Raw genomic sequence first — 15,220 nt, 5'->3', positions numbered from 1 at the left:
TATGTGACATTACTGGTAACTTTTGCTCAGTTTTTCATTTGTCTTTTAATTTTTTATCTGTTTTTTGCCAGGAAGTTTTATATATTAATGTAATCTAACTTTTAAACTTGCTTTTAGAACTCTCTTTTGGTGTGTGACATAAGGAAGAGATCTAATTTTGTCTTCTTTCTAATATGGCTATCTATTTGTCCCAAAAGATGCTGTTTTAATAGTAGGAAATTTAAATTTATTTTAAATTTTATAAGGTTACCCTTCCCACTATAACTTGTTTTAATTTTTAGGGTGTTTGTTATTGGGCATCTGTGCTTGTTTAGTCATCCGTATAAACATTGGAACAGAAATTTTGAAATATGATTGCTCAGTATTCCCAGATAAAATGTATATTACATTTGCCCTGGTCCTGATATATATGAACCAGACTAGAAAACTCTGGTAGAGATTTCCAGACCTGGTAATATTGGGATGCAACCTTCTGAGTAATAATATTCAAGCATAATCTATGAATATTGAAATTACTCCAGAGATTGTCCTTTCCAAGGGTTAAAGCTAATTCCTGTGACCTCTTGGACTAACAGCCTCAGAGGAGCTATAGTGAAAGGGCTCTAGATTTAGAGTCACCAGAGTTGAGTTCCTGTCTTAAATCATCATTTCAGTCATTTCCAGGCTAGTTCCTTGAAGCTCTGTGTCATCATCTACACAATAGGTGTAACTGTCCTCACCCAGTGTGTTTTTCAATATAAGCTGAGTGAAAGCCCAAGACCGTGCTTTCACACAATTCACAGGAACCAAGGCATGAAGAAAAGAACCATCCTTTTAATCACATGGCATATGTATCTGCATCTCCCAACAAAGACACGAGGCTTCAGGGACAGGACACCACCAGCTGCAAGGGATTTGAGTTTACTTCTTCATGACACCTTCACATCACAGCCTCCTATAAAAGCCTCATGCAAACCTATGTAATAGGCTTTAGAAGACTCTGTTTCTGTTTTTCTTGGGATTGGGAACATCTTTTGAGATTAGTTCAGTGAAAGGGGAACTTTTTGTCTATTAATTTCCAGAAGGCATCTTTCACATCTTTACTCCTCAGGCTGTAGGTCAGAAGGTTCAGCATGGGGTTGACAACTGTAAAAAGTACAGAGGCCACTTTGACAGTTTGATAAGAGTTTTTGGAGTTGGACGAAGTATAGGGAAAGGATGGTCCCATGGAAAATGGTGATGGTGGCAAGGTAGGAGGCATAGGGAGAGAAGGCTTTGTGATACCCCCTGGAAGAATGGATGTTTAGTTTACAAAAATAAAAACATAGGAAGCAAGGATGATCAGTGGTGTACTCACTTCATTGAAGGTGGAAAAACCAAAGAGCAATAGTTGAGGAATGTGTATATTGGAGCTCAAGACTGCGATGAGAGCAGTATACTCACAGAAAAAGTGGTTGCTTATGTTACACTCAGAAAAATTTAATTGGAGAGCATAGCAAAGGAGTACCAAGGAGCAAAACATAGGGGCCGGCTCCATGGCCGAGTGGTTAAGTTCGTGCACTCCACTGCGGAGGCCCAGGGCTCGGATCCTGGGCGCGGACATGGCACTGCTCATCAGGCCACATTGAGGCAGCATCCCGCATCCCTTAACTAGAAGGACCTGAAGCTAGGATATACAGCTGTGTACAGGGGGGCTTTGGGGAGATAAAGCAGGGGAAAAAAAAAAGGTTGGCAGCAGTTGTTAGCCCAGGTGCCAAGCCTTAAAAAAAAAAAAAAAAGAAAAAGGAAGGAGCAAAACATACCCCAGCAATACGACCCAGCCACCAGGAGGGCACTGAGCCTCTGTGACATGGCCACTGTATAAAGCAGAGGATTATAGATGGTCACAAAGTGACCATAGGCCACCACTGCCTGCAAGACTGACTCAGTCACCATCACAGCATAGGACAGGAAAAACTACAACTTGCAGCTGGAGTAGAAGATGCTTTTATTGGACATGACCAAGTTCTCAAGCAGCTTGGAAGTAACAATGGAAGAGTAACAAAAATCAACCAGAGAGAAGTGACTAAGGAAAAAAATACATGGGAGTGTGAAAGTTTGGGTTTATCTGGATGAGTACTATCATCCCAAGATTTCCTACTGCAGTGATAATGTACATGATCAGAAACACAAGAAAGAGATGAATCTGAAGTTCTGGGCAACTGTGAAACCCAAGAGGAGAAAGTTTGTCTCCACACTCAGAGTTTTTGCAAACATCACCTCAATGCCTTTGAAGGGAGGGGGTGAGGGAAGAGAGCTGTTCTGTCAAAGAGAAGATTCATGGATGGGAGTGACAAAGACATTATGACTTTCTGTGGTAGATAAAATAGCATGAGATGAGTTATTGGTCTTAGTTTCCTCCATCTAGAATATACCCCATGCAGATAACTGCTATGGATATACCAAACCAAGCTGAGTCTCTGAAATGTCTTTGTGTTTCCATTGCAATTTGTGTTTTCATAAAAAACACTTACCATATTGTAGTGTGCACATCCACACACTAGCTAGTAGCGTAAAATGCACATAAGTGATAGAGAATGTTTGCACATAAATGCTGAAACTAGTGTAAAAGTCAGTGAAAAAATGTGAAACATTTGCCCCAGAGAACAACATATATTGTTACTACTTTTTGCCCATATACACAAATCAACTAAAATTTTCAAGAAGATATATTTCTACTCTAAGGAAAGAGTAGAATATATTAGAAAATCAAAGAAAAGAATATATCAATCCCATTTTAGCACCATTTGTTCACTAAAGTTTACTTCTTTCATTGAATAGCTTGGCTGCTGAAGGGCTGAGGAATCCAGTGGCTCCTCTGGACCCCAGAGAGTAGTGTGCACTTTATTAGAGTTTATGGTCTGTGGCTTAACATCTATTACAGCCCAGACATCATACAGACATCTCTTAAAGGGATCAAGATTTACAAGGTAAGAATTCTCTCAGAAATAATTAATTCTCATCCTGTAACCAAAAGTTTGGTCTCTGAACCTGATGCCAATCCAAATAAAGAGAACAGAGTCTTGAGTGGAGAGGAAAGGTTTTTACTATGCCAGGCACAGGGAGCAAAGCAAGGGCTCATGCCTCAAAAATTGCTAGCTCCCCTATGAGGAATGGGTAGGGATTTTTATTTGGGGTTTTGGATAGGGGAGGGGGAAGATGTAGCTTGTGCAGCTGGGTGCTTTTCCACCAGCCTGCGTTTGGCCTTGAGAGGCTGCTTGCAGCAAGGCAGAGAGGGGAGGGTGAGATAGGAGGATGGCAGGTGGGCATCCTTTGCTGTTGTCTCTTGTCTCCTCTTCCTGTTTGAAGCGGGTTCAAGTGCTGGGAGTCTGGAGTCGAGGAGCTGAGGTCTGGGAAGCCTCTGACCCTTGATATTCTTGAGACAGTGGCTTTCCTGGCAAACTTCAAGGACACATGATTAGCTAAACTTTAGTGTGCCTCCAACATCAGGCCACCTGAGCTTTTAACAATTTGAAACTCCCATATAGTTGTAAAGCTCAAGGAGTCCAAGTTTAAAGAAACAGGTATTTACATGTGAGTGGAGCTAGAGAAGCAGGAAAGGGGGTGGTGGGTTTTATTTTTAACCCCATATATGCTGGGTTCGATGTGGGGAACTGATATCAGGGCTGATGTTAAGAGACTGTAACAATTCTTGTGAATGTTTATACACGAATTTAAGGTGCATATAAAGATAATACAATATCCATTTTTAAGTGGAAGTTTATTCTTTTCCTTGTGAAATGTTTGTCAATGGACTTGAAGTCAAATATTTCCATGACTGTTAACTCCTTTCTTTAATATTATTGGACTCAGAATTGGATAGCATTTACAGTGACTCAACACACACACACAAAAAGATCACAAGAGTTACCATATCAGGAAAAGAATATTTTACCTGCTTCATAGTAAACTTGATTAAACTCGCCTGCTACAGGGATACAGGGCACCACTCTCCTGCTTCTCTGTAGACTGAGTGTAACTGGAGCCCCAAGGCTTCTACATCTAACTCAGTAGTCCTAGAGACTCAAACTCCAGAAGTCACTACCAACTTACTCCTCACGAGCATCAAAACAAGTAATTAAGGCCAATGCAAAGTCTCCTACACCATTTTTAATGACTCAAATTTCCTTGAAATTACACAGAAAAATTGCATCTTGAAATTGACTACCAGAACTTATTTGCTCCTAATTAAAACCTGTTTGGAATTAAAATAAAACTGAGGTAAGGCAGTGTTTCTCCAATCCTGCCTCATCAATATTAAAATTCGGTGGGGTTTTTTTGATTTTGTGGGCAGCGTATACCGCATTTAGGCAAGTTACTCCAACCTATTTACAAAGTTACCCCTATGTCCATTTTTAGTGGATCCCAAAACAAGAGAAAATTCCAACAAGTCCAGTCTGTCACGCCAGCTGCTGTGTTATTTGGGCCATATGACACAGCATATATGATCGTCCTTAAAGTGTATTTGCAGATAAAGATTATTCAGAACTTTGGATAAGCCCCTGTAGTGAATTACAGATCAGACCTCTGAATCTTAAAGCAGTAACTTCCTCTGCAGATAACTATTCACCTTTTGAGAAACAGATTCTAACTTTTTAATGGACCCTAACAGAGACTGAGTGATTGACAATAGGCTACCAAGTTACTATGCAACCTACACTTCCATCACACACTTCGTATTGTCTAGCTCACCAATCCAGAATGTGAGGCATGCACTGCAGTCAACAGTACTCCTGTTCCTGAAGACACAGGTAAATTTCATGAGCATGTGATCCAATTGTCCATGGTCCATACTTTGATTGCATGGCTTTCTCGGTCAAAGCCTAAACTTGTCGTGAGGTATTCCTTATGAACAACCTGAATGTGGAAGAAAGCACCAGGGCCTTATTCTCAGATGATTCTTTGTGATACTCTGGCACCACACAACGTGGACATTTGCAGCACTAAAGTACTGCCTTGGGGGGTTCCTGTAAAACAGTGGTGAAAGACCTAGTATTCAGAAATTCAAAAAATGTACCTGGAACATTGGAATAGCCTATTTAAAACTCAGTTATAGGACAGTCTCTGTTGGTAATACTTTAGAGTGATGGAATGATTGCCTCCACAATGTGGTATATGCTGTAGGTCTAATAGCAGTATACATTGCTGTTTCTCCAGTAATTTATGGGTCCAAAGTGGAAATAAGAGTGGCTATTCTACAATTATCCTTAGTGATCTACCAGCTAAAACTCTGCTTTGTGAAGGTGAAACTATGAGCTTTAGTGATTTAGAAGTCTGATGCTTCCATAAGTAACACAGTGATGGATCCATCAAAGTGGAATTGTGACTTGTTTGACCAAGAAAATGTGGTGGGAGTTAAATAGATTCCAGAATAGAGGCACCAATATGCCTTACTGCTTCTGTTACCAAGCCAAAGTGGGTCTGTTTCTTGGTGAGTTGAAATCAAAGCTTTCTCCAGAAGTTGTCACACAAACTAAAATTTATTTGCAGCAAATAAGGAGCCCGCAGGAAATTATTTCCAAAGCCATGGCTCCCTGAGCAAGGGAAAGCAGGGACCTTTTATCTCAGATGGAGGATGAATATCCAAAAGGGAAGTTTCATCATTACATGTAGAGATGGTTATTCACTTGCACAGATGCAGTTTGACAACATGATTCCACATGCTTCACGTGTTATGGTAATAAGGCCTAAGTTCCACCTTGGGTGGAGATCTTAACATTAAAATGAAGCAAGGGTAACCCTTGGGCACTTCTCAGCCCATCTGTGCAGGTGTCACTCTTGCAGAGGGGTTTGAACCCGTTCAAGGAAGGTGATTGTATATCTTAACATAACTGAAGAAATAATTTTGAGAAACAATTAAACATTTCCTCCTTTGAGTTACTTGGAGCAGTTAGTCAGTGACAACATCCCTCCTCTGGTTTTACCCTGTTCCTCCATCTTAAGGAGCATGAGGCAAACGTCCATCTTCTGTGACTGCTTCCTACTGATCATGGGCATTGACGCACGGACTGATAGAGGACAGAAGTTTTACTCACCAGGTATAGCCTCAAGTTGTTTGCATCCTTGTGTAACAACCCTCTGTAATTGTATAGCTTCAATGTTTATAGTCACAAACTGTATGAGAATTAAATATACAGAGTCCAAAGGGCAAGAAAAGAAGGATAGCTACTAAGGGGCATAAGAGAAGGAAGTCTGGCTGGCTTCTTTCTGTTAGCCATGTGGATTTTTCCAATAACCCAGTTGTACTCTCTTTTATAGCGCCACTAGTATTAACACAGAGACAGAAAGACACATTAGCTAAGGCCAAGACTCATTCCTCTCTGCCAAAAGATAATCTAAGGCAATTCTATCACCTTCAAGTCCAGGCCTGATTCATTGGCTACCATGGCCACCATGGCAGTGGCTTCTTTGATAGTGGCTGTATTATAAATGATGTCTTCTTCTGAAGCCACTAGTGACTCAGTCAGGGAGATTACCCCAGCACTAAGGAGACCTGCTACCCACTTGTTCTTTCCTCTTTTGATTTGTGGAGGTGCTAAGGTGGTACAGTTATGAACCTGTATATATTTAGGATCTGGATGTACTTGCCCCACTGTCCAGATTCCACCATCCTTTTTATAATCTAGTTACTGGGTTTCCCATCCTTCTATGCTGGACCTAGCCTTGCTGCCCAGGAACATAAAGACTCCTTGTAAGAATACCATGCTGAAATGATATGGGGAGGGTTAGGATCCAGGGCAGAGACTGGGATGGATAGACAGTCATTCAAAGATTGATAGGTCATTGGGATTTACTTATCTTTATGATGTCAACAAAACAAAAGCTTCAAATCAAAGAGTAGCTCACAGGAAAACTCAATGTTATCAGTCTTATGCAATGATCTCTTTTGATGTTCAGCTGTGGGAGCCTTTTTTACCCATGTGTGGTGGATACAAGCAGTGACTCCTAATATTATGGAAGAGTGAGTGGTTAGTAACATGAAGTGAGACACTACCCAACTAGCATTTAGCTGATCAGGGGGCAAACTGCTTTTCCAAGTTTTAAGATAGACCCAATCTCCAGGCTCATATGAGTGGAGCTTGAATTCTGTAGGTAAGGAAAGACAGAAATTTCCATATTTATTGAGTGCTTCTACCATCTGCTTCAGATTGATTACATGTTTGATAGCCTGGGTCTGGGTTTGTGAGCAAATCCGAGTCTTCAGAAGGCCTGGCATAGGGCATTTCCAAGGGCCATAGAAGGGTAGAGAGGGAATTAATGGTAATTGGAGAAGCTCTGCTGATAGCGGCCCTTTCTGCAGGCGCATCTGCCAAATTATTCCCTTTTTTGGCCTCTGATTCCTCACTTTGATGGCCTTACAATGGCCCACAACTACTTCCTTGGGGCCTTGTCCCACTTCTAGCAGTTTAAGGATCTCTGGCTCATGTTTAATTTCTTTTACTGCTGCTGTTATGAAGTCCTCTTTCTTTCCAAATGACTCCATGAGCATGAATTACAGAGAAAACATACTTAGAGTCTGTGTATATTGCTATTGTTTTTTCCTTTTCCAAATCCCAATGCTCTGATTGATGCAATTATTTCTGCCTTTTGACCTGAGGTGACTGGTGTCAGCCCCTTGGCTTCTATGGTCGCATGCAGAGACACTACTGTATAACCTGCACCTCCTTGTTCATTACTCATGAAGCTGCTCCTATCTACAAACCATATTTCCTCTGCATTAGGTGATGGTTTGCTCTGGAGACCTCTGTGGCTAGAGTAAACCTGATCAATCACTTCTGGCAAGCATGGGTAATAGGCTCATTGGAATCAAGGTGCAGGGTAGCTGGATTTATGATATAATAGAGGTTTGAAGAAATCTGAAGGGGATCTAGCAGCATAGCTTGATATAATAGCATTATATTCTGGGATAGCCATAGATGTCCTTTAGTCTCTAATAAGCTAGAGACTTGATGGGGGGTCTATACCATCATGGGTTGGCACATAGTTTTTCTTCTTTAATTAAGAGGCAGGTGGCAATTAAAACTCTCAAGCATGGGGGCTATCCTTTCACCACAGTATCTAGCTGCTTCAAGAATAGGCTATCACTCTTTTTAAGGGTTCCAACACTTGAGTTAGCACTCCTATAGCTATTCTCTTTCATGAACATATAGGTCAAATTTTTTGCTCAGGTCTGGTAAGGCCCCTGCAGGTGCTTCCATTAGCAAGCGTGTAAGCTTATTGAAAGCTTGGTCACATAGCTTATTCCACTCAAAGGGGTCTATTCTGTCCCTATAGTTTACATAGAGAGACTTAGCAATCAATCCAAAATTAGGGATCCAAATGTGGCAGAGGCCAGCCATCCCCAAGAATCCTCGTAGCTCCCTATGAGTTATTGGTGAAGTTGACATATTGCCATTTTTATCTCTTGAGAAAGTCTGTGTTGTCCCCTTGAAATGATAAACCCCAAAAACTTTAGAACTGATTTAGATATTTGTGCCTTCCCTTTACACACTTTATATCCCTTACTGGTTAAGAAGTTTAATATAGTTAGAGTGTTTTTATCAGATTTCCTTAATAGGCCTGGCTATTAAGATGTCATCCACATAGTGTAACCCAGTACCGTGTCCTAATTCCTAATTTTAGTTCCCTTAAATCTCAGTCCATGATTTCCCTGAAGATAATAGGGGAGTTTTTGAACCCATGCAGTAAGACAGTCCAGCAATACTGTTGCTTTTGGTGGGAGTCTCGATTCTCCCATTCAAAGGCAAATATTCCCTGGGTGTTGAGATCCAGTGGGATGCAGGAAAAAACATCTTTTAAACCCAGCACTGTATAGAACCTGCTGTCCCCAGGGAGATCAACTGGCACAGTGTAAGAATTAGGTACTACAGGCTGTATGTCTCAGACTGTTTCACTGATAGTCCTAAGGTATTGAACAATTCTATATTCCCCTGTTACTGGCTTTTCAATGGGTAAGATGGGAGTGTTTATAGGGATCTACATGGCCTGATCAATCCCTGTCCTAAAAGCCTATTGATTACAGTCAGGATTTCTCTTCTGACTTCTGGCTTCTGGCTTCAAGGGGTATGGTTTTACATGGGTCCAGTGATCTATCTTCTTCAATTTTACCTTAATGGTGTGGAATTGGCTACTTGTCTCACCTGTCCTCGTGCCCATACTTCAATGTTAACTTGGCTTAAAACATTTAGGGAACTCTCTTCCTTCTTAAGTGCTGGTGTATCTTGCAATAGGGCCCTGAGCTCAACTCCCCATCTTTTAAGGACTTGGTTATCTATTTTATCTTGTTCCCAGCTTATCAAGCCCCGTAACTTAGTATGTCCCTTGCTAGAAAGGGTAACAGGGAATTCCGGTAGATACAGGAAAAAAATGCTTCAACACTTTTGATTCAATTTCACAGGTCCAGGCACCAGAAACCTTTGGTCTCTCCTTTTTCTGATACTCCTTTTATGTCACACATTTTTTGTGTACAGGTCTCCCCTTTGATTGTTCAACACCAAAAATGTGGCTTTGATATTGAGCAAGAATTCAACGTGCTCTCTTTCCACTGCCAGAGTCACCCAGGGCTCCTCTGGGGAGATTTGGTTGCTTGGAGCCAAATTGGGAGCCCCATGGCCCCATAATGACTCATCTGTAATCAAGGGAAGTTGCCACAGCTCAGTCTTGTTTGATCCCTTCCCTCTCTAGGGATGGTTCAGACAATCCCACTGCCAATGCCCTTCCTGTTTACAGTACTTTTGCTGATTAGCCCCCAAATTTGTTGATGGCCTTCTGGTCCCTTGCTGGGGGCTGGGATCACCCACCAATGGAATCTTCTTCCTTTCCCTCAGGTTACCTTGAGCAGTCTGTAAGGCCATAGATAGCAGGGAAGATTGCCTTTTCATATTCTTGTCTTCTTTTCCAACCTCAGTTACATCCTGGTTGTTGAACACCCCAAAGGCAGCCTCTGCTATCTGTGCAGAATTAGTATCAGGACCTATGGCCAACTTTTGGAGTTTCCTACGGATGTCTGGAGCACTTTGAGATATGAAATAGGTGTTAATAACCACTCTACTGCCCTGGGCCTCAGGGTCAAAATTTATATATCACCCAAGGGAGTCTCACAGCTTCTGTAAAAAGGTGGACAGATTTTCCTCAGGATCCTGTTGGACCTCTCAATTTAGACCAGTTAATGGTTGCCTTCCTTACCATTTGCATGCCTTTCAAAAGCAGACTCCCCAAATGTCCAAGGTTTTCTTGATTATCAAGATCGTTTTGATTCCACCCAGGGTCAATCCTTGACACAACTTATTCATTAGGCCTGTGGATGTCTGACCTCGAGTCATCTTCCTTACATGCTTGCTTTCTAGCTTTGAACAGAACAGGTGACTTTTCCTCAGGTGTCAGAAATGTAGTCAACAGGCTTTGAATACCTGCCCAGGTTGGATCATGAGTGGAGAAGATTCACTTTGTTGGGTTTATGAACTCTTCTGGGTCAGCGCTCAATCCTTTAGTGTGTGCCTTTCAATTATACAGATCAGAGATGGAAAAGGGGACATATTACATAGAAAGATTATCTGCTCTTGGGTTAATTCATGATACCCAAATGCCTTCCAATTCTGGAGGATACAGCCCAAAAGGCTCTCCTCTGGGATGCAACTTGCACTCCCATATTCTAGGATTTTTTCTTGTGGTCTGTTTCCAAGAGTCCAGGGGAAACTTATAATGATTACTGGTGGTGCAGGTGCCACAAGATTTTGCTCAGAGGAGGTTAAGCACCCCAGTTGCCTTAAACCAGACCCAAGACAAATAAGGAAATGGATTGGGCAGAGGTCCTGGAAAGACTTAACTAAAGTACGAGACTCCAGAGATCAGTGGAAGTCCTTTAGCAGAGAGTGAAAGGGAAAACAAAACCCCAGAGGAGACTTGAATCCACACCACATCACTCCAGGACTTGAACCTTCAGGGAAGACTCATCAAGGTTCAGATTGCTCCTGTTTCCCCAGAGCCAAAGCATTGGGCTTCTCCAATGGCTGGGTTGTGCAATTCCTTAAGTCCTTAAGCAAGGCTTAAGCAGACTTTGTAAGATAACTTAAAAAATAACTCTTATAGACATGTCATGGAGTCAGCACCACTTGACTCCATCGAGAGATCCTCCAAGCAAAGCTTTCAATGCAGCCACTGGGTCTCCCGATGGGGCAGTGAGGTCAAGCCAGCAGCACATTCACTAAGAAGGACACCCTCCTCATGAGGTCCAATCTTCAGTACCTGGTAGTGTGGATGGGCTAGCCTGAGTGTGTTGCCATAGCCCACTGCTCCCCCTATTGAAAACTGGGTGGCTGGAGGACATGAATCTCAGAGAGACAGAAGTTCCTTTGTGGTCACCAATTTTTTTACCAAACCAAAGTGGGTTTGCTTCTTGGTGAGTTGAAATCAAAGACTTCACAAGAAATAGTTGTCACACAAAGTACAATTTATTTGCAGCAAATAAGGAGCCCACAATAAGGGGAATTATTTCCAAAGGTGTGTCTCCCCAAACAAGGGAAAGCAGACGCCTTTTATTTTGCATGGGGAATGAGTATTCGCAAGGGAATTTTCATCCTTACCTGTAGAGGTGGATATTCACACAGACGCAGTTTGAAAACATGCTTTCACACACATTGCATGTTATGTTAACAAGGCCTAAGCTCCCCCTGGGGTCATCTTAACACTAAAATGAAGCAAAGCTAATCTCTCAGCACTTCACGGGCAATCTGCACGGGCATCCCTCTTGCAGTGTGGTTTGGACTGGTTCAGGGCAGTTGGTGATTGCATCTTTTATAACTGAAGAAACGGTTGTGAGAAAGTTAAGTGCTTACTCCTCTGAGTTACTCGAGGCAGTCAGTCAGTGACACTTCTACTTCCAGTCTCTTCAAACACTGATCTGAGATCACCACATAAGAAAGCCTGTGTAACACACCAGCAGCATTTATCAGTCATCAAAAGAATTTTTAATTTTGAAAAAAACATGTGGACAGTGAAGGGAATAGAGCCCTGTATATCTTCAAGCTTTCCATTGATTCCATCATGATACTGCAATAATCATCTTATTGCTCTAAAACTAATGTAGCAACCTGGTAAAGTGATGAAGTTGTGTTTATGGCATGCTGCTCCTTCCCTGTTGTGTTTTCTTTCTTATTAGATTGTTTTCTCATTTAATGATAATGATGCTCTCAACATACTCCTCTACATTCCTTGATCATAATCATTTAAATTTCTATTATTATTTTCAATCTCATAACTTTTCTAGCATATTATAATATTAAATAATCATAGACTATCTGAATTGGAGAGTAGCTGAAAAGTATTTTGCTCAAGGGTTCCATATCCTCTAGAGAAATCTAGAGAATATTGTAAAAATAACATCAGTGGTTACATAATCACACACAAAACTTCTCCTGATGGAAACATTTGTTTGATTAAAGCTACATATGTTATCTTGTTTTGAGTCATGTAATCTTTGTTATATCTGTATATGTGGTTTTGAGAAAGCAAAAGTATCTTGTCTTCTCAAGTTGTTCACAACCACAGAAGTGTCTTCAATCATTTAACAATGATTTGAAAAATAAGTTAGCAAATAACAAGCACATGTTTGAAATATTCAGGATAATAAAAGAGTACTAGTATGACTCTCATAAATACGTGTGCCTCCCTCCCTGCCACCATCACCATTTTCCATGGGACCTTCTCATTCCTTTATTGTGTACCCAACTCCAAAATCTGATGGCTCATAGTCAAACTAGTTCTTTATTTTATACAGTATTGGTTCCTATCCTTACTCCTCTGATATATAGCCTCAGGAAACAAAGATGTGAAGGAGAGTATCATGAAGTTGATGAATCACTCAATATGATTTTGTAGAAGATTTGTATTTCTAAAGTAATTTGATTTATTATATTGAGGATAGTTCAATGCTTCTATTAGAAATGATGATTCAAATTCTTTAGTGAATTCACCAGATTTTTAAATCTACTGTAATAAACCAGTTATTTGATTATTTGATTTCTACTCACTTCAATGTTTATTATAATAGCTGTGAAGCATATGTGAAGTAGCATAAATGCTGTGGGTCAAATAGGGTCTTCCAGAATATCCATGCCCGCCAAGAAGCTCAGAATGTTTTTTGGAAATAGGGTCTTTTCAGAGGTAATAAAGGTAAGGATCAAGATAAGATCATAATGGATTAGGGTGATCCCTAAATCCAATGAGTGTGTCCTAATAAGAGACAGAAAAGGACACACAGAGACATACATGTAAGAAGGCATTGTGAAGATGGAGGCAGAGACTGGCATTTGCTACCACCAACCAGGGAACTCCAGGAGCCATCAGAATATTGAGGGTGCAAGGAAACATTCTCCCCTAGCATCTTCAGAGGGAGCATGGCCTTGCCAGCACCTGGACTTCAGGCTTCTGATTTCATGAACTGGGAAAGAAGAAATTCCCACTGTTTTAATCCACTGAGTTTCTGATAATTTACTGCAGCAACCCTATGAAGTTTATTTAATAATAAACATCAGACCACAAAATCCAAATCTTTTGACTCATATATTGGCATGGCAAATCATTTCTCTGTTCAGTTCTGCCTAAAGCCTTACGCTAACTATCCCCTAGTGTTCAACCTTCATGAATCATGCCAGTATTCTCAGCTTAAATGATCATTTGCTCATTTATTGCTTGGCTTATGCCATTTTCCTTTTCTTTTAACTGGAACATCCTCTTTTTCTGGTGTACTGATGCATCACTTGCTATATATAAACCTCTAAATCCAAATCACTATCACAAAGAAACTTTTGGTTTTCACTCCAGCAACATTTTCCACATTTGTGGTATACCTACAGACATTTCTATCAGGAAATCAAAATGTCATGATATACAGTGTTCACTATTACTTTATACTTATTATTCTTATCTCCTTTCTACAAAATTTTGAAATACGAGGACATTCTCAGATTTTGTAATATTGTCTTTAAATTTTCTGGTGTGACTGTACTATGATAGGCACAATGTAGATATCCTCAAAGCAAAGATCAGGATGATACCCCAGGGAGAGGGGAAGAGACCAAAACCCAGCAACTTGAGCCTTTGGGAGAGAGAGATTTGAAAGCTGAATATGACTCCTAGGAACAAACTGTAGGATTTTGTTCGCCTCCATCACTTCTTTTCAGTCCCTAGAGAATCTTTAACGAACCATTTATTTTTACATCACAAACTCAGGAATTAGATTGAATGCTCTCCTACGTGACATTTTACAAAATTGTACTTTCTTCTAAATCAGTGGATACAACTCTTCCTCAAGCCTACTTCATGAATTTCTTTTAAAAATTTAATTACAGAAAATATACAAATTGACTTAGAAAACATGGTGATTACTTAGAAAATAACAAAGGGAAAGCTAAATCAGCTAAATGCAACCATTCAGAGATAACTGTTGTTAACATTTTCTGTATGATTTTTCTATCTTTTTCTATGCATAATGCATGTGTCTTGAGATATATAAATGGCATAACTTGGACTCTGGATTATTCATTGAACATAAAATAATCATTATTGAGAGACTGACATCAGCATCATGGTGGAGTGAGCTCTTCCCTCGGCTCTCCTTTCTAAAATACAGCTAGAGGGACATTTAAACACCAACATACAAGACAGACACAACACAGGAGACATCTGGGAGACCCACATAGCCATATGCCTGAAGGTGGTGGTGAGACTGGATCCTCTGGAGGAAGGTGAAGCTGCTTGGCAGGAGCTCCACAGAGAGAGAAGACTCATGTTTAGAGGATGGACACAGCTAGGGAGAGGTGCTCTGGTCCCACCTGGCACTCCAGCCCAACACTCCAGCCCCACATTTGTTGGGAGAATAGCACAGTGATGGAGGGGCTGGTTAGAGGAGCAGCTCAGCTGGGGAGGGGTGATCTGTTCCTGTCTGACACTCCAGCACTGCACGCTAGCCCCATGTTCACCAGGAGAGTGGCAGAATGAGAGAGGGATTGACTAGAGGAGCAGCTCAGCTGGGGAGAGGTGGTCTGGTCCTGCCTGGTGATCCAGCCTTGTGCTCCAGCCCCACAATCATGAGGAGAACCACACAGAGAGAGAAGTAGTGGCAGGTGGAGCCCTGTGATCAGTCAGAGAAACACAGAGAGAGAGAGGCAATGTTTAGGGGTGGCATGCAGGTATATGAAAGTGC

The 15,220-nt window shown here is 41.1% G+C and overlaps 1 pseudogene; it reads right to left on the bottom strand.

The window, feature by feature from the left end:
* Positions 1-1,024: 1,024 nt before the first annotated feature.
* On the bottom strand, positions 1,025-7,501 carry LOC138918602 (olfactory receptor 5D14-like; annotated as a pseudogene).
* Between the last annotated feature and the right edge of the window lie 7,719 nt (positions 7,502-15,220).

This window comes from Equus caballus, chromosome 17 (assembly GCF_041296265.1).
Source record: "Equus caballus isolate H_3958 breed thoroughbred chromosome 17, TB-T2T, whole genome shotgun sequence".
Classification (NCBI taxonomy): domain Eukaryota; kingdom Metazoa; phylum Chordata; class Mammalia; order Perissodactyla; family Equidae; genus Equus; species Equus caballus.
The sequence above is the reverse complement of the archived record's forward strand: the minus strand, read 5'-3'. Positions and strand labels throughout refer to the sequence as shown.